This window comes from Rattus norvegicus, chromosome 6 (genome assembly GCF_021556685.1).
Source record: "Rattus norvegicus strain SHRSP/BbbUtx chromosome 6, alternate assembly SHRSP_T2T, whole genome shotgun sequence".
Taxonomy (NCBI): domain Eukaryota; kingdom Metazoa; phylum Chordata; class Mammalia; order Rodentia; family Muridae; genus Rattus; species Rattus norvegicus.
Genome location: NC_141539.1, coordinates 103,116,519 through 103,136,672, shown reverse-complemented (window position 1 = coordinate 103,136,672; position 20,154 = coordinate 103,116,519). Strand labels below are relative to the sequence as shown.

The 20,154-nt window shown below is 43.1% G+C and overlaps 1 long non-coding RNA gene across 1 annotated transcript in view; it reads left to right on the top strand.

The window, feature by feature from the left end:
* LOC148005332 (uncharacterized) overlaps positions 1 to 20,154 on the top strand; it is a 103,703-nt gene that overhangs the window by 81,781 nt on the left and 1,768 nt on the right. The gene's annotated exons all lie outside the window — the stretch shown is intronic.

Below are 20,154 nucleotides of genomic sequence, written 5' to 3'. Positions count from 1 at the left end.
TGTTATAGTTTAGATTGTAAACGTGTGAGAAAGGCCCGCATGCTAATGGCTTCGTTATCAACCTTCTGCACTACTGGGAAGTGGTGGGACTTTTGGATGGTAGAGCCTGGTGGATGGAAGTTGGGTTTTCTGGGATGGTTCAGTGAAGGGGATATTGAGGCCATGGATTCCTTCATGTCCTTCTTTTTATCCCCCCCCCCCCCAGCCACCACACAGTATAAAGCTTTGACCACCATATTTGTCTGCCATAGGCCCAAAGTGCCAGGGTCAAGTGACTATGAGCTAAGATCTCTGAAACTGAGCCAAAGAGACCGTCCTCCTTTTACATTGATTGCCTCAGGTGTGTTTTGTTACAGTAAGGGAAAGCTGATGTGGTCTCATTCTGTTTTTACACAATCTCTCTCTGTCTCTGTCTCTGTCTCTGTGTGTGTGTGTGTGTGTGTGTCCACAGGCACCTGTGTATGTATGTGTGCACGAATGCATGTACATGTGTGACTGTGTGTGTATATTGTGTGTGTGTATGTGTGTGTGTGTGTGTGTGTGTGTGTGTGTGTGTGTGTGTAAATTTAAAGACCACAGAAACTCTCAGACACGTACTGTACATTAGCAGGGTCATCCACGGAAGACAGATAATTCAGGTGAGATGAGCTGAGCTGATAACAAGGGGACTTTGCTTTTACCTAGATTCTCTTTTGGGGAGGTACTACCTAAAATATTAATAGAGTTGTATTAATGAACTATGACAGTCTAACAAATGAAAACTACAAACCAAACCTCAACCAACAGCATGAATCACACTGCAATGGCCTGGCTGTCTACCTCCTTTCCCCACACTCCTGAAGCTGACTGTCCTACTTTATTTAATTTGAAAAGAACCTGGCACATATGAAGACTTTCTCTGAATTCTCCCTTTTTTCCCCTGTGGAAATATTGTTAGCCTAAAACTTTAATGAATAAATAAAAGACCAGAAAGTATAGCTCTCAGTTGCCCTCCAGACCAAAGCCAACTCTGTCACAGAGGCCTCTGGCAATCCAGAAGGAATGAAGTTGAATCAAGTAACAAGAGAGATCAATATCTTATTCATGTTAAACCTGCCCGATGCCCTTCATTATGTGATTCACTGCACGGAGAATCGATCCATTTCTCTTCTGGTAGGACACGAGGGTTCTAAAATTTTCATTTATATATATTAATTTTTAGGATGAGAATTTCACTTTATGGAGCTATTTTTCTCTCTGTGTATCACCGGTGGGTAAGCAGAGTCTCAGAGCCCCTCGTGCCGGGTGTCACTTCTGCATACTAAATAAACAATCTTGAAGGAACAGTCCTTGGGTCAGGACAAGGATAATAGTGGTCATTAATAACCATCACTCATTGCATGGCTCTTTCCCTGAGCTCCTCTGACCTGCCTGTTCATAAATGCTTTTTAATGTACCATGCACAGTCCTGTCTCTGCTTCCCCTCCCAGCCAGACACACTTGGAAGGAGGTTAATTGCCACTGTCTTCATGAGTCCTGACCCGTGCAACGTTCCTGGATCACCACTTCCACCTCTAGGGTAGAGGCTAATGGTCACCTAGAAGGCTGCTTGGGACACAGAGTAGTGGAATCTAATTACTGGCTCTTGTGGACCCAGGAGTTTGTCTTTATGAACAGGATGGGCCAAGTCTCCTCCCGGTATGCATGCTAACAACAAGCTATTGTTATTTTGAAAACCCTAAGGAAATTATGCCTTAATTTGAGTTGAGAATGCTCCCCATTAACTCTCTCTATTCCCCTATCTGCTTCTTATTGCTATGAAACCTACTTGATCCAGATGCAATCAAATTACGTCCCTGTTTTGTCCAGAACTCAGATTATGCTATTTAGGTAGCCACAGTCCCCAATGTGAGTTTGTCTGTCCCTTCGGTGGGGGTCCCTGCCTCCCACACCCACAGAGTCTCTACACACACAAGCATGCAATCATCTTCCTAAGCAGATTGGAGTAGATTATCTGTTTTCTGGTTTTTAAAGATGGTAAGCTCAGACGCCTCGAGACGCAAATTTCTGTATCAATTTCATTTTTCCTTTGGAGTTGGTGGTGAAATCACTAGAAGAAAGAACCAGCAGAGTTGATGGTGAAAATTACAATTGTAGTTGGAACTTGAAGTAGCATTTAGAGTCACTGTTAATATGACTTTATCCTTCTGGTTTGGGTTCATCCATGTTTGTTTTACCAGCAGATAAGTTATTTACCCCCCGGAACCCCTGGAAAACAGCATCGTTATGTTGTGAACACATAGATACTTATTCTGGCCAAATAAGTACCCTCTTTATCTTGAATCTTTCAGGCAGACTTTTTTTCTCAGTGAAGGGAGGAACTAAAATTGAAAAGTGCCTTATCTGACAAATGATTAGGAAATTATCTTCTTAAAGAAAATGAATGCCAAAACAAATCAGCTCCCTCAAGTGACATGAAATCTCCTCAAACTGCATCTGGGAATATTAATAAACGAAGTGACGCCTCTGCCCGCATCCAGCTCATCACCTCCGTCTCCCTCCAGCCCTGCAGGCAGCCGAGAGCTGGAGCTTCCAGATCAGAGGTTAAAGCCTGCCATCTTGCGGCCACGTTCTTGAATTACACTGGCATTTGTACCTTTTCTTGAATAATAGTAGTGTTGGAATTAGGTGTTACTGGCACTTGCCCCCTCCCCAAGCAGCTGAATTTGGGGCGTGCTTATTCTTTGAGAGGTATCAAGAACTCTGCAACTCAGAAACGCCAGCATATCTGTGCCATATCACTCTAAGGTTACATCCCAGTGGCTGCTGGGATGGTGTTCTACGGCAGTACCCCTTCTAGAACTTCTGACGCTGAAAAACTGCACCACCTGGGATGCCAGTGGCTACAGCCTCCTCAGTTTTAGCCACGTGGGTACTTTTTCTGAAGAAGCCCTCTGCTGTGCAGGAAAACTTTGGGCTTGTCAGACAAACCACATTTTTTCAGGCATCTGTAGCGGTCATACTTGGAGGCGCAGTGAAGCTCCCAGCTCCTGAGGCAGATACACCCACTGGCTGCTCAGATATGAGAACTCATGCTACCTGCTGCTGGGTGGGAAGTTTTCCTCTGACCTAGACAAATGAGAATGATATAAAAGTTTATTTAAAAGATGCCATCTGACTTATGCTCTTGAAGGTTGGAGAACATCTGCAGAGATGCCTTCTTAAAGAGTACTGGTCTGAACACGATGGCTTTCCCCCACAGACCCTACCACCCCCGTGCCATTCCTTCCTTCATCATGTTCAGGGTTGGGAAATCAAAGGGAAGTTCATGGTTCTTCTGGGTTCAGTCTGTCTGGAGGTCAGAGTGGGGAGGGCAGGGAGGAGGAAAAGGGGAATAAGGCTTCCTGAGACAGAGAAATTTGAGGAGGCTAAGTACTTCATACATTTTCAGAGGCAGCCGTGGACTTCAATTTTCCGTCTGTAAGCTGGATTGGTGGAGTGTGGTAGCCTCCAAAGATGCGATAGCAGCAGGAGTGTGCGCTCTATCAGAAGGGGCGCGCAACATTCAGTTTCAGGATCTCTCTTCTTTTAGTGGCATCTGCTCTGTGGTCTAGTTAAGAACAGAAATCACCTTCTAGGGAAACATTCCCTATTCTTCAAGGAATGCATGGGTAGGCTCCCTTGATTATGTAAATGTCAGCTGAGTAGACTTCCTGGTCCACAGAGGTGGACATAAGAAGAGACATTGGACTTTGAGTTGTTGAGTTGATGAGGCCTCTCATCCAGGAGGATGGGTGGTGCAGAGCCATGGGGAGGGCTATGTGTTGAACATAATTCCTTGGTTAAGAATGATTAATTCCTTGGTTAAGAACATTAATTCTCCTTAGAATTACTGACTACTCCTCACCCTTCCCTGGACCAGTCTTACCTTGACCAAACACTTCCATTTCTTCACCGGCTGCTTTTGGGACCATCCACTTTGTAAGAAGAGATCTTATCATTAGATAAGCCCATCCCTCAGGCTGTTCTAATGGTTTTCTCCTAGAGTGTGGTGTCTGTTGCTAAAGCATACTTCTCCAAGAGGTGAAAATCAGTCTCTTACACAAAAATAAAAGAGGCATGCCAAGAGGTTATATGACTTATTAACACATGAAGAGGCCAGCAAGACTTGGAAATGCAGGACAGAAGAAAGAATGAGGGCTACACATAGACACTCAGGTATGTATTGCGAACTTGCTAATGGGTGCAGAATGGGTACCGTCCCAGGAAACAATAAAAGATGGTGACTGGGATTGTGATTTCTATCAGCTATTTCTGTGGGAACAAAACTTATTCGCAGTGTTTGTCCCAGTTACTTTTGTATCGCTGTGAAGAGACACCATGACCAAGGCAACTTTTAAAGGAAATGTTTAGTGAGGCTGACAGTTTCTGATGGTTAGAATCCATGATCATCGTTGCGAGGAGCAAGACAGTAGGCAAGCAGGCACAGGGTTGGTACCTAAGAGCTAGCATCCTGATCTGAAAGTTGGAGAGAGTTACTTGGAATGGCATGGGCTTTTGAAACCTCAAAGCCAAAGCCCGGTGATACACCTCCACCAACAAATCATACCTTGTGATCTGTAGTCCTTCCAAAACAGTTCCACCAATGGGGGTGGGAGGAGCTAACTCTGGAGACCATTCCCATTCAAACCACCATAGAGCTCTACAGACAGCAGCCATTTACACCATCTTTCTGCAGCTGTATTTCTACACCTGGAAGTACATAAAATAGATCCACTGATATTGAGGCAAAGGATTGAACACAGCTATACACATAGAAACTTCTGGAAGATTCTCTACCTGGTGCCTAGCACTCTCAGCAATCTCTCTCATCAAAGGCTGATTTTGACACTTTCACTGTTGAAGACCGAACTCACACGTGCTAGATGCCTCGGTCCCCGTTCTCTCGCTATGAAGAGACATCACGACCAAGGCAACTCCTTTAAAAGCAAGAATTTTAGTTGGGGACTTGCTTACAGTTTCGGAAGCTTAGTGTGCTATCAGTCCCGGCAGGAAGCACGGAGACAATCATCACACTAGAGCAGTAGCTGAGAGCTGCATCCTGATTCATAGGCAGAGAGGGGCTCGGGCACAGAGGCCTCAGAGACCACTCAGTGCCACACTTCCTCCAATAAGCCACACCTCCTAATTCTTCTAATCCTTTCAAATGGTGCCACTCCCTGGTGACTAAACATTCAAATAGATGATCCTGTGGAGGACTTTCTTATTCAAACCACCATCCTAGGCAAGTAATCCTCCACCAAGCTACCCTCGACCTTTCCCTGCCAGCCCTAAGTTCTCTGACCCCTCAGTTGTACTTCCTGGGCACTCTTGCCTATGCCATAGTTTGTACTACTTCCAATAGCTGACCTTAGTTTTTAATTTTCCTTCTTATTCTTTCAGCACCAAGTCTACGCACGCATGTGATCATTCCTCTGAGATGTTTTTGAGGCTAGAGAGAAGGTCATTTGCTTTAGGTCTTTTAGCTTATTAAAAGAGTAGACGTTTCAACTTGGCATGATCCAACTTCAGAACTGGGGCCAAAAGATTTTAACATTAACAGGAGACAGTTCCAGAGATGCCTTAAAGTAAGGGCCAAACCAAATAGGCAGGCCTCTCCTGTGGAGGAGGGCTAGGTGAGCAGGCATTTCCTGTGGGAGAGATCTGGGTGAGGCAGGCCTCTTCTTATAGAGGAGGACTTGGGTTCTCTAGAGCAAAAGGACTTATAGAAAGAATATGCACACAGATATGTATAGCATACACATATACACACATATACATATACATACACATATACACACATATACATATACATACACATATACACACACATATATGCATATATATGTATATACATATATGCATATATATATGTATATATATATACATATATGAATGAATAAGTTACAGGCTGTGGCTCAGCTATTCCAAAAATGGCTACTTATGAACAGAAAGTCCAAAAATCTGATAGTTTTTCAGTCCACAAGGCTGGATGTTTCAGTTCTTCTTCAGAATATGCTGTAGTTCTCAAGAAGTAGGCTCTAATGCCAGTGAAGAAATGGGTTTCCTAACGAGGGTAAGAGCAGGCAGGCAAAGAGTGCAACTTCTTTACTCCATGTTCTTACATAGGATTCTAACAGAAGGTGTGGTCCAGGCTAGAGGTGGGTCTTTCCACTTCAAAAGATTGGAATTAAAGGTCTATCTTCCTACCTCAAAGATTCAGATTAGAAGTAGTCTTCCCACTTCGAATGATTAAGCAAAAGTCCCCCACATGTATCCAGTCATCTTTTGAGTTTTAGTTAACTCCATATACAGTTAACTTTACAATAAAAAATTACTGTGGCAAATCTTTGGGGGAATGGGAGTGTTTTTGCTCTCTCCTGGTAAAGCAGAAGTAGATATTAATTCCTTTCCTCTGCTATCTTTTAGAGACAGGGGGATTCTTAGATTTCTGCCCTTGATCTAGAACCTACTTTTTCTACACATAGGGTGAAGCCTCCCACCTGGGCTTGGGTGGCCGTGGAACAAGGCTTGGGATGTTCTCTGATGGCTTTACATAACTGATGCTTCTGTCCTGTGGCTTTGGTTGTCTGCAGTCATGTCCCTTTAATGCACTGGCCCTGCGACCTTTTAACTTCTCCCTAGGGTGTACCCACTTCCTTTCAGAAAGAGGAACATCTCAAGTCTTAGCAGCTTGTGACTGTTCTCACAAGTTTGGCATCAAATCTCATCCTGTAGGCTCTTACTTCCTCCTGTTTGGTCTCTTTCTTCTGTTCCTGGTTTCCCAGCTTGAGCCCAGAAACTGTTCAGTTAGTGAGCAGATGACAAGTGTCAGAGAGGTGTGAGGACAACCAGTAAATACAGCCCTGGCATAATGACAAGATCAGTTACTATCTGGGGGAAAGTTTGTGGGAAATATTCTTGAAGGCCCACTGCCAGTGCCTCTCACTGTTTGTTCCTTCTCCAGTCATTTCCCTGCAATCCCTGTGTGGGCAAAGATCATCTCAGTGGGGACCTACTTTATTGGGAGGGCAAATGGAGGCCAGACTGTTTGGCCCGAACGTTGATGGGGGCACTAGGGAAATTCTGTTAAGTCTAGAGTTCCCTCAACGGTAAACACTGACACACTGGATAATGAATCTCAGTGAAAAAAAGAACTGGAAGCAAGGGGATAGATGGATAGAACTGGAAGACTAGATTAGCTAGAAAATGGAATTAGAATAAATTAGACTGGATTAGAATTTTTCCCTTCCTGTGTGCTTGAGGTTCCAGCTATACCTCAGCGATGGGGTCTGCAGATGGCATCTGTGTGCAGTCCTGCAGGATTGCTCCTGCATGCATTGAACTGGTGGCCATGTGTCCTGCAGCTTCACAAAGTCCTAACTTAGATCCTGAAGGTTGGTGGGAAGGCAGAGGTGGGGTCACAGCTGCCTTCATCAGGGGAATCCCTCTTCTCTGACCTCACTGGCTGCCCAGAGCTATATCCATATGCACTTCGTGTGTGTGTGTGTGTGTGTGTGTGTGTGTGTGTGTGTGTGTGTGTGTGTTAGCTCTGGTTATACACTCAGACTGCTATTTCTGAGCACATCCCCTAGCTTTAGGAGACTAAGGATTTTTTGCAACTGGGGAACCAGGGGATTCTGCACACAGATCTCCTTTGAACTCCTTCCACTAAGAGATCTGAAAATAGAACATTTTTAGAAGTTTCTTTCCCTTTATTTCCAACCAGGACCGCCTAAAACCGTTCTTTAGCTTAGGTGCTGCTCCTGTTGGTGTAGAACTTCACATATGAGAACGCCTCAGGAACCATCTGTAGTTTTCTTGAATTAAAAAGACAGAGCTCTTTTGTTAGGGTCTCTCTAGGAATGCAGTGAACTTATTCCCTGGGCTTCATTCCTCAGTTTTTCTCCCCTAGGCCGACCTTCCTCTGCTTGTATTTAGCGGGAAAGAAGCTTTAAAATATTAAGCAGTGGGAACTGGAGAGACAGCTCTGCAGTTAAGAGCACCGGCTGCTCTTACAGAAGACCCAGGTTCAATTCCTAGCACCCACACGGCAGCTGTAAATCCTCATAACGATCTGTAATTCCCTGCCCCAAACACACCACACACACACACACACACACACACACACACACACACACACACACACACCCTTTTTGTCTCGTTCCCCTAATAAAACAATATAAGAAGCATATAGCAATCTGAGGTGGTATAAAATATACAGGTAGAAGTTGTCTGTAAATGCGCACCATTTTATCAAAGGGAGTAGAGCAGCCAAGCATCCTTGTGGGGATCATTGAGCCAAACTCCTACAGATACAAGGAAGATATATGTCTGTATCTTCTGGCAGCAAGTGTTCATATGCTATGGCTTTTCAAGACTTCACTTTAAATAAACAGCGTGACATTATCACAAGTATTACCCTGTAGAGTCTAGAACATTTTTCCTGTATGGGAGAAATTATCGACTGAACATCACTCCTTGTGTCCCTTTCAGGGCCTGGTTTTCCTATTTTGCTTGTCAATGGGTGTGTCTCCTTGTGGCCTCTGTGCTGCTGGGACAGGCTGACATTACCTTAAGAATGTCTTTAGTACTCATCTGTGTTATACCACATGGCAGGATTCCCTTCTTACATCCGAGCGAGGGTTCTGTTTAGTCTTGCCACATTTTCTGTATCTGCTTTTCCACTGATAGAAATGGAAGCTGCCTCTACCCTTGGTGATTATTAATAACAACACAGCAAGCATGGAAACGAGATCTCCAGTCAGATTCTGGTTTCAGCTCTTTTGGAGAAATACTCAGGGTGGAATTGCTCTATCATATCTAGCGCTATTTTCCAGTAAATCGAAGAGCCTCTGTATTGCATTATGTAGCAGCAATGCTACCTTAGTTCCCTCCCATAGCGTATAGGACTCCCAATTTCTACATATTTTGAGTAACGACTGTGAATGCTTATCAGTAATCTCTGGTAACGATCATTTTGTCAAGCATAGTTTACTCTGCATCAAGCTTTAATTTCTAGCTTCTTGGTAGGTAGTCACCTCTGCTAGCTTTCCAGGTATATTTTGGCTACTTATGTGTCTTCTTTGGAAATACGCCTTTTAAAATACTTCATCGATTAAAAGATACAAATGTATAAGGTTACATAGTTCCCAGTATGTTTATATTAACCCTTTATTAGGGGGTACCCTGGAAGCGCCTCTCCCGTTCTGTAGGCTGCATCTCTGTAGCTCCTGTTCCTTTGCTGTGTGAGGCTTTCGAGTTTGGTTCAGGCTCACTTGGCTGGATTCTGCTTTTATTGCTCAGGCTCCTACTGTCACGTCTGAGAGATCATTGCCAAGACAGTGTCGGGAACATCTCCCTCATGTCTCCTCTCAGGTACTTGTTTCAGTGTTACTCCACATTTAAGTTTTCCTTTCATTTGAGTTGGTTTTTGTGTATGGTAGGATAAAGATCCAATTACGCATGTGTCACACCGGGGATCAAACCCAGGGCTTCACACATGCTTGGCCAACACTTGGTCATTTTTATTTTTTAAAACTTGACCACCTCTCCAGAGTGATTCGTCCAGGGGAAGACCCTTGCCTAAGTTTGGTTTACGATAATTGAGGCTTCTAAGTCCTCATGGAAGGAGTGTAACTTCTTTGGGTCTGTATGAATACTTTCTCGAGCGTATCAAACCGACTGCTTCTCGGGATGCTTGCGCTCTCTTGCTCTCCCTGGTGTCTTTGTAGCACTCTGGTTCCAGAATAGCATGCCACCCCACTCTTTGTCCTCAAGAGCTACCAGACCTTCAAGGCATTCCATCCTCCAACTGGCATCCTTGTCCACTCAAGACAGACCCTCGTCCTTTGAGCAGCGCTCTCAGAGGTCAGGCTGTGGGATACATGTTCTCATCACCTTGTCCCCTGAAGGAGAAGATCTGTGTTTTTATGGGTTTACCTGGTCACTCTGTGCCAGGATGGCCACAGAGAAAATTCCTCTTCCCCTTTCCTTCTCAGCAGCCCCCAAGGCATCTGAAACACACTCATTCTGATAGTACTTGGACTGGGAACAGACAGAAATACGTTTCTCATAGTTCTCCAAAGTTCCAGACTGCTGGATTCATACTACCCCTTTCTTCCCCTTAGGGCAGAAATCATCAGCTGGGATATTGTATGGGTTTTGAGCTTGGGCATGAGGCTCACTCGGGTAAAGGGAAAGCATCTTTTCCTCCGTTCTGCCCTCTGCTTTGTGTTTGCTTGGATATTGCAACTTCTTAATTGGTTTCTGAAATTCCCATAAATGTATTTTGGTTTACACTCCACATGTAATTTCATTGCACACATCCTATATTTCTGTTGAATTTCTTCCTAAGTATTTTAGTCACTTTGATGTTTGGCGATGATATATCTTCCCAATTTCAATTTTGGATTGTTCATTGCTAGTATCTATAAATATAATCTTTTGTATATTGAACTTATATTTTATAACCGTAGAACTTGCTTATTAATTCTGATAGTTTTATTATGTACTCCTTAGGATTTTTATGTGTAAGACGATGTTATCAGAGAATAGGGATTGTTTTAGTTCTTCCCCGATCTTGACAGGGCCTTTTGTTAGGGGACTATTTTATAACTAACCTTCTCCCACATCCTTATCCCTCAACAATATTGTTCTTGTTGCTACAGAACTGCCGTCCTTCCCCGGGAACACACTCATAGCAAACAGTTAAACTTATTTGCATCATGAACTTCGTGATCACTGGCCATCCCCTGTGGGGGGTGTCCTTCATACTTTGCTTATGTACCAACTCTTGGACAACCTCCTGGACCCCAAGTCTCCTAGTTCCCCCTCAAATTCTTAAGTGCAAGCCTTAATCTCCAATAGGACTGTATTCATAGGCTGATCTCTTAGGTGTTGATTAAGATTAAGTGTGGCCATAAGGGTGGAATCCTAAACTATATGAAGAGGAAAAGAGAGAGAGGACGTTCTTGCTCTACATGGGCGCATGCCCAGTAAACAAGCAAACCAATTTAGAAGATGAGAATAAAATGGCCTACAAGCCAGAAAGAAGCGCCACCTGGGTGCTAGCCCTGCTGGCCTGGGTCTTACACTCTCTGGCCTCTAGAAGCCTGAGCAAGCACATTGCTGTCCAAATGACCTGATCTGTGGTATTTTTAAGGCCAGCATGGAATGATTAATATAGCTATGCTCAGACTTCTTCTGTCTCCAGTCATTCCAGGTCCTCATTTCTTTCTTTAGAATGTCTCAGCATCTTCTTCACTTCATGCTGTGGAACAGTCCAACCTTTATGGTCTCACGCAGTCACATCTATGCTTGTTCAAACAGCAGTGACAATTTTTAATATCCAAAAAGTTAAGCCCCAGTAAACCTATACTAATGTCGTTTAGGAGGGGACATTTCGCCTTTCCCCTAAAAATGACAAGTAGCTGCCATCAATTTTGCACACGTCTTATATTTCTGTTAATAGATAATATGTATCAATCCAGTGACCAGCCATCTGTAGCTCAGTTAAACAGAACTCTTTTGTTTTTAGGAGGCTTTTCTCTGATAAGAGAGTTTTTATTCAGGAAACCCAAACATCTTCAGTTCTTAAACCAGATGCCACCCATCTTCCTCCCTGCAACGCAAAGCAAGCTCATGCCAGAGAGTGGCTGCGAGTCTTCATGACACGTGTACTTGACTGGGGAGTCGGGAGTGAACTGTGAAAGAGCAGCAACTGTTCTGAGGTCATAGGAAATAAAAATGGAACCCAATGAAAGCCAACACTGAAAACAATGTTTCAGGTTCAGATCTGTAGCTGTAGATGTACTCGTAGTGTATATGCTTGCCTGGTGTGTGCAAGGTTATGGGTTTGTTCCCAGCACACACATCGATATATAGATGCATAGGCACCCAGACACACAGAGACACAGAGTCACATACACACTTATTTATTTATTTATTTATTTATCTATCTATTTATTTATTTATTATATTTTTCCATCTTTATTAAATTGGGTGTTTCTTATTTACATTTCAAATGTTATTCCCTTACCTGGTTTCCAGGCCAACATCCCCCTAACTCCTCTTCCTCCCCTTCTGTATGGGTGTTCCCCTCCCCATCCTCTCCCCAATACCTGCCTTCCCCCAAGAATCCCATTCACTGGGGGTCCAGCCTTGGCAGGACCCAGGGCTTCCCCTTCCACTGGTGCCCTTACTAGGCTATTCATTGTTGCCTATGCAGTTGGAGCCCAGGGTCAGTCCATGTATAGTCTTTAGGTAGTGGCTTAGTCCCTGGAAGCTCTGGTTGCTTGGCATTGTTGTACATATGGGGTCTCAAGCCCCTTCAGCTCTTTCAGTCCTTTCTCTGATTCCTTCAACGGGGGTCCCATTCTCAGTTCAGTGGTTTGCTGCTGGTATTCGCCTCTGTATTTGCTGTATTCTGGCTGTGTCTCTCAGGAGAGATCTACATCGGTTCCTGTCAGCCTGCACTTCTTTGCTTCATCCATCTTATCTAGTTTGGTGGCTGTAGATGTATGGGCCACATGTGGGGCAGGCTCTGAATGGGCGTTCCTTCAGCGTCTGTTCTAAACTTTGCCTCCCTATCCCGGTTCTCAATCTTCTTAATGCTGTGACCCTTTAATATAGTTCTTGTTGTGGTGACTCCGAACCATAAAATTATTTCCTTGCTACTTTATAACTGTAACTTTATAGAGACAAGGTGTCCCAGTTCCTAAGACCATTGGAAATATGTGTTTTTTGATGGCTGAAATCTACATGTTAAGAAACACAGCTCCAGGGGGGTAAGTGGTAGGGAATATCCGTATGGGGGAGGGGGTGGGGATGGGGGCTTATGGACAGGAAACCGGGAAAGGGAATAACATTTGAAATGTAAGTAAAGAAATATATCTAAAAAAAAGAAGAAGGAGAAAAAGAAAGGAAGGAAGGAAGGAAGGAAGGAAGGAAGGAAGAAAGCTCCAGAACAAAAACTTATTATGATTTTTTTTTTTAGTTTCTCTGAGAGAAATCTTTCTCAAAGTTACCTGGGAGAAGATGCATGAAATATTTATTCAGTGCTAAAAAATTCTTTGTTTTTATTTTTTACTCTCATTATATATATACCCCAGACTAACTCTGAGTTCATAATCTTCCTGCCTCAGTCTCCTCAGTGCTCAGATTACTGCTACACTCAACCAAGACACTATAATTTAGAAACAATAATGAAGATAGAAGAAAAAGAATTAAAAATTATTAAGCAAGGTAAGAATTATCTGGGTGTGGTTGTGTCATACTGCCCTATAATCCCAGAGGTTGAGGCAGTAGGATGGATCACACTGCAAAGTTTGAGACAAGTCTGGTTTACATAGTGAGTTCCGGGCCAGCCTGGCTGTACAGAGAAACACTGTATCCACAAAACAAAGCAAATGAAACAAGAAAAATATCAAATGCTGTTCTCTCTGGGGAAGAAGACTTTCCGTTTAGTTAGATTAATAAGCAAACAAGTGAAACAAAAGTCCAACAGCTATGTTACTGGTGGGCAGTGTGTGGGCCAGGTATTTCAGGTTCTTGGCCTCGTGATTTGGGGCTTGAAATAAAGGCTCACACAAACTTGCCAGATAGCAAAAATCTTTGTTTGAAATGGAATAATAGGGCAGCTTAGAGAGGGACAGACTGTCATGGTTGATAGTGGGTCACTTGAGTGAGTGGAGCCATAGATTGCAACCTGAGGTTTCTTTTTACATTGTTCAAAAAAAAGGGGAGGGGGGTTGACTGATAAAAGAAATTATTTGGCTAGTTCTCTATTTTGATGGATCCTTAAGCCATATATTCATTTTTCTTACTGTTCCTGTCTCTTACCATAATGCATTTGACTTTAATCATGTGCATGCTCGATCATGCACAGGCATAATGTGTAAACAAAGGGTTCTCCCTAAAAGCTCACTTGAAGGACACAGTTGCCTCCCTGCACATGCATCCTAAACCAGTTCTAGACAAATCAGAATTAGGAATGTATTTGAATAAGAACTGTTTAAATTTGATTGTTGTTAGGGGCAGAGGAACTTAACTAGTGTTCAGAGAGGGGTGTACATGTGGCCGCATGCAGTGGAGTCTGAGGGGGTCTGAGGTTGCAGGGAGCATTGTTGGAGAGGGGTGGTAGTGCATAGTACATGCAGGTAAAGGAGCTGGGCTGCCAAGCACATTATTAGAACTGAGGGGATATTTATAACTCAAAGCAATTAGTGCCCCAGGCCGCTAAACTATTCCCATGCTCACCTGCTGTAGAAAGGCTGCATAAGTCATTGACAAACTTTTTCTTAAATGGGTCAGATGCTAAACATTTTGGGCTTTGTTGTATCTACTCAACTTTATAATAACAGGGAAGAGTAGGTATAGCTAATAAATGAACAAATGGGTGTGGTCATGTTCCAATAAAACTTTATTTATAAAGACAGAATGTGGCATGAATTGTCCTATGGGCCAATGTTATGCTAGAACAGCACAAGGACCGATTAAGGGAGCCTCACAGGATTGTAACAGTGGAGAAGGAACTTGTGTAGAATCCTACCTGAGGAGATATTGCAGCTGCAATACACCAGCATGCCTTTCTCCTGTGATACACGAAGCTTGATACCACTTTTCAGTTTTAATATGGCAATTTTAGAAGTGAGAGAACAAAAAGACATGTAATGTCATACTTTTATAATAGGAAAAGACACTTCAATTGAATTGAAACTTTTTTTATATATATATGTAAAGTAGAGAGGGCAGAAAATCTAGACTAAAACTCCTTAGATAAATCCTGTTTCTCAGGATTTCTATATCTATGTTAAAAAGGAGATATATGATTTGAGAGCTCACAGAATTTTACAGTAAAACCATGTCCTGCAAACGTACATCCATTCTGTACCCTCCGCCCCTCTGGTGCCCCCTAAATTGCAGAGAACCCTTGTTTCCGTCCCCAGGGGATGAGTTGTACTAAGATAAATATTACTTGTTGGTAGCCTAGAAATGTAGCCTTGCTTTGCTCTTCAGAGAATATGTGATCTGTTAACCAACCTGGAAATCATCTTCCTATTCTGAGGAAAAAAATTCTTTCTATGCAACTCCCACCTTGGAAAGAATGGAGAAAAAGGAATAGACTTGCAGTCTGATTTGTTTTCTGTTGCTGTGATTGGCCATCCTGAAAACAAACAACTTAGGGGAGGAAATGATTTGTTTCATCTTACATTTCCAGGTCAAATCCATCTCCAAAGACCTCAAGATATGAGCTCAGGCAGGAGCTAAAAAGGAAACTGTAAAGGAACTGCTGATTGGTGCGTTGGTTTTGGGTCATACTCAATTGACTTTCTTATACAACCAATGGCCACCTGTTAGAAAGTGGCACAGCCCACAGGGGGATGAACCTTCCTCTGTCAATCAACAATCAAGAATTTGTCCCACAGATACTCATAGGACAGTCTGATGGGGACAACTCTGATGGAGGAAGAGGTTGCCTCTTTCCAGGCAACTCTAGGTTATGTTGAGTTGACAATAAGCACTAACTAGCCTAACTACCCCTTGCCAACTTGACACACAAATACATCACTATAAGCCATACCTTTTCATTCCTTGTTTGTGCCCTATTGTCCAGTGTTAATATCATAATAGGAATACCATCCAACTTTTTATATTAAAAATTTTAATTAATTAAAATTAATTAAAAATTAATTAATTTTTGCACTCCATATTTTATTCCCCTCCCAATCCACCACCTGACAGTTCTACATCCCATACCTTCTCCCCACCCCTTATGTCCCCACAGGGATATCCCCACCCCACCCACCCCACCAGACCTCCAAACTTCCTGGGGCCTCCAGTCTCTTGAGGGTTAGGTTCATCTTCTCTGACTGAACCCAGACATGGGAGTCCTCTGCTGTATATGTGTAAGAGGCCTCATATCAGTTCATGTATGCTGCCTGGTTGGTGATCCAGTGTCTGAGAGATATCAGGGGTCCAGGTTAATTGAGACTGCTGGTCCTCCTACAGGGTTGCCCTCCTCCTCAGCTTCCTCCACTTTTCCCTAATTCAACCAGAGAGGTCAGCAGCTTCTGTTCATTGGTTGGGTACACATATCTGCATCTGACTCTTTCAGCTGCTTGTTGTGTCTTTTGGAGAGCAGTCATGGTAGGTCCCTTTTTGTGAGTGCCCCATAGCCTCAGTAATGGTGTCAGGTCTTAGGGCCTCCCCTTGAGCTGGATCCCACTTTAGGTCTGTTGCTGGACCTTCTTTTCCTCAGGCTCCTCTCCATTTCCATACCTGCATTTCTTTCAGACAGAAAGGATTATGGGTCAGAGCTTTGACTGTGAGATAGCAACCCCATCCTCTCTTGATGCCCTGTCTTTCTGTTGGAGGTGGGTTCACTAAGTTCCCTCTCCCCACTGTAGGACATTTCATCTAGGGTCCTCTCCTTTGAGTCCCGAGAGTCTCTCACTTCCCAGGTCATACATTCTGGAGAGTCCCCCCCCCCCAACCTCCTTCCTCCCAAGGTTGCTTGTTTTCATTCTTTCTGCTGGCCCTCAGGGCTTCAGTCCTTTTCCCCCACCCAATACCAGATGATGTTCTCCTCTTCCCCAACCCCCATCCACTTTCCCTTTCCTGTCCCTTCCTCCCTCCCACCTGTCTCCCTCCCCCGTTGTGGTTGCTTTTTTCTCCCTCCCAAGTGGGACTGAGACATCCTCACAATTTGTAAAGCCCCACAATTTTTAAAAATCCCAGTGCTTTAAAATTTCAGTGTATCTTTAAAATATCCAGTTTCTTAACATTTGGCTCCTATTAAAAATATCTAAGTTAAGTTCTTTCTTATTCCAAAAAGGAAGAACTAGGACACAGAAACAATCAAATTAAAGCAATCCAAAATTCAGCGGTGTAAATCAAATCCTGTAGCTCAGTGTCTAACACTTGTGCTCTTTGGGGGTTGAAAGGGTTTTAGGTGACCCCATGTCCTCAGCTCTGTCATTTGCAGCAGGTTTGGGCCAGCTCCACTCTAAACCTACCACTGCCTTTGGCAGATGTCCCATGACACTCACTATCATCATTGGCAGATGTCCCATGGTCCTGGCACCTCCAGTATTCTGGGTCTCCATTTCAACTAAGTTTGCTCCTTCACTCATGGCCTCTTCTGGTCTCTGGGGGAGATTCTGATCCTGCCACATGGTAGCATGTCTCAGTTTCTTTCATGACCCCCTGAATCCTGTAGACTTCAAGCTCCCAACAACAGTATCAAGTGAGAAACTCTCATGCATTATCAAATTCAGTCACCGGCTTCAGGTGCAGTCTTGCTGTGTATCAGACCACAGATTTTGTGTGCTAATGCTGACAAGACACTTCCCAGAAGATTTCGTGTCAGCTATGTTTATCTCTTGTTAATCACAGCTGATTCTTCATCCCCAACTGACCAGCAACCACATTCCTAGTATAAGATATTTCATAAATGACCTTCAAGTCCTTGCTTACCTCTGACACGTCACAAGCCATGGTTCCATTGTCTGCATTTTAACAGCATTCTTATCTTCCAACAACAGCCTATAGATCAACCTAATGGCTTTTCCAGTCCAAAATTCCAATGTTTTCACAACAGTGTGGCAAAGTCTTCTTTCCTTACAACTGCATTCTATGGAATGGCCCTATGGACCTTCATAGGAAGTAGCAGAGAACAATTAGTTTTAGCCCTAATGAGTTGGTTCTGGTACGTTAATTTCCTAACCATAGGAGCCTTCAGTGTGATTGTTAAGTTGGCTAAGTCACTGAAGAAATATACCTCCAGCCTGTTGTATAATTATCTCAGGAATTATAAAGGCAATAAATGCATGATTGTTTTTTATGAATACATTAAAGCAGAGATGTATAATTGGCACTTTAATGATCTACTGGCAGCAAATTAGATATTAATGTGATTACAAAATGATAATTACTTTTGGCAAATAATTGGCATCACCTTTCAGTAGCCCCTTCCTACTACATTCTTGTTGCCTATGAGAAAGAGAATCAAATGAAGGCCGAATGGGAAAGAGTGAGTTAATTGCCCAAACAACTGGTTGAACTTTATATTCTTGCCCAGTGAGTCTTCGGGGTTTAATAACAGCGGTAATAGACTATATATTTTCCTGCATGATGCACAAATGATGTATAAACTTCCGTAATGTAATTACCACCCTTAAATCACTTCTGTTTTGATGGCTGGTAGCTGCTCAGGAGATGAGATTGTTCTTCATAATCCTCATTAGTTTAAGAAGGGAAACCTTGCCTCAGAAGAAGGGCAGGTAGATATGGAGGAGCAGGGTCCTTGCTGTGTGCACAGTCAGGCATCAAACCATGCATACATGCGTCTCTGTGAGGGTCTGTGCACATGCGTGCCGGTGTTCATGGGGGCCAGAAGAAGATGTCAGATCCCCTGGAACTGGGGTTACAGGCAGTTCTGAGGCTCCTGCTGTGAGTACTGGAAAACAAACTCCAGTCCTTGAGAGGGAAGCAACAACCCTTGACCAACCATTGAGCCATCTCTTTACCCCCCATGATTAACTTCTAACCTCACATCTGTGTTTATGAAAATCATTTAAGAAGAAGGCTCCAAACACAGATTTGCACCTTTTTTTTTAAAAAAGGGGATTCTTGTTGGTTTCCTGTGCTGAACTCAGGACTTTGCATGTGCTTTACACTGAGTTATACCCCTTCCCTAAAAACACAGGTTCCTGAGACTCAACCAGCAAAGTTAATATAACCTTTCTATGTTTGATGGGGCATTTGAACTGTTTCCATTGGCTGAAAAAAATAGATAAGATACTCTTATACTGTTTCAATTAAGTCGTCATACTAATTGATATGTAAACTGTTGAGGTTGGTAACCAAGAGCACGCCATCAGCTGCTGACTTATCCTTACCCCATCTATATACACTGTGTTCAATTTTACCATGCACCTCCTGTCCTCTCGGGAAACTGAATAATAAGCTTAGGCACCCTCCACCCAGAGTAATGAGAGCAGACACTAGATTGATGGATTCCCAGTTGCTCAGATCTGCTTTTGATTTTCCTTTTGTATGCAATGAAGTCTCTAAGCAGGCCTTTCTGAATGTGGATGGCTAGCACCAGAGGCTGTGCTGTAAGACAGTGGAAAGCACGGGCAGAGTGAGACCCGAGGGTGAGGCCACTTCATAGGACCCACAAATCATGTTATTTGTGTGTCAGAGAGGTGGTTCAGTGATGACTACTGAGTGGATCCAGGTCACTTACATCTAGAAATGGGGTTGCTGGTTTTCAGAGTTAATGCTTAGATGTTCTTTGTGTTTCTAAGTTCTTGGTTACAGACTGAATATTTACGACTCTGAAGTTATGTACAGCATGCACTCACTTACTCATTGGTGCTTTCAGCAGTCACTTAGTAGGCATCTCTGAGTTTAGATACTATGTTACATTCTGGGTATACAGGAGGTGGCAAAGTAGTCACTTATTAAGTATCTCTGAGTTTAGATACTATGTTACATTCTGGGTATACAGGAGGTGGCAAACAGTCACTTAGTAAGCATCTCTGAGTTTAGATACTATGTTACATTCTGGGTATACAGGAGGTGGCAAACAGTCACTTAGCATCTCTGAGTTTAGATACTATGTTACATTCTGGGTATACAGGAGGTGGCAAACAGTCACTTAGTAAGCATCTCTGAGTTTAAATACTATGTTACATTCTGGGTATACAGCCTGTGGCAAAGCTGTCACTTAGTAGGCATCTCTGAGTGTAGATACTATGTTACATTCTGGGTATACAGGAGGTGGCAAAGTAGACATGGTCTTCACCTTTCTATGGCATATAGGAAAAAAAACAGTTCCATATTGTTGTTTCTGGAAGCACTCATCCAGATGAAGCTGGTTATTTGTTTTTTTCTCTTTTTCTTCTCTCCTTCCCCCTCTTCTCTTCTATCTTTTCCCACAGGGTTCTAAAAATTATTTTCATTGTGATACAGAGTTGATAACGTTTGGTTTATTAGATGATGCTGTTTGGGGAATATGACATAAAGTCCTGGGGACCAGCCATACATCTGCTGAACTCATTTCTCTTTGGATGGTTTTTAGGTTCCCTGGATGTATTAAATGTCCCCAAGAGGGATATTAACATTTAA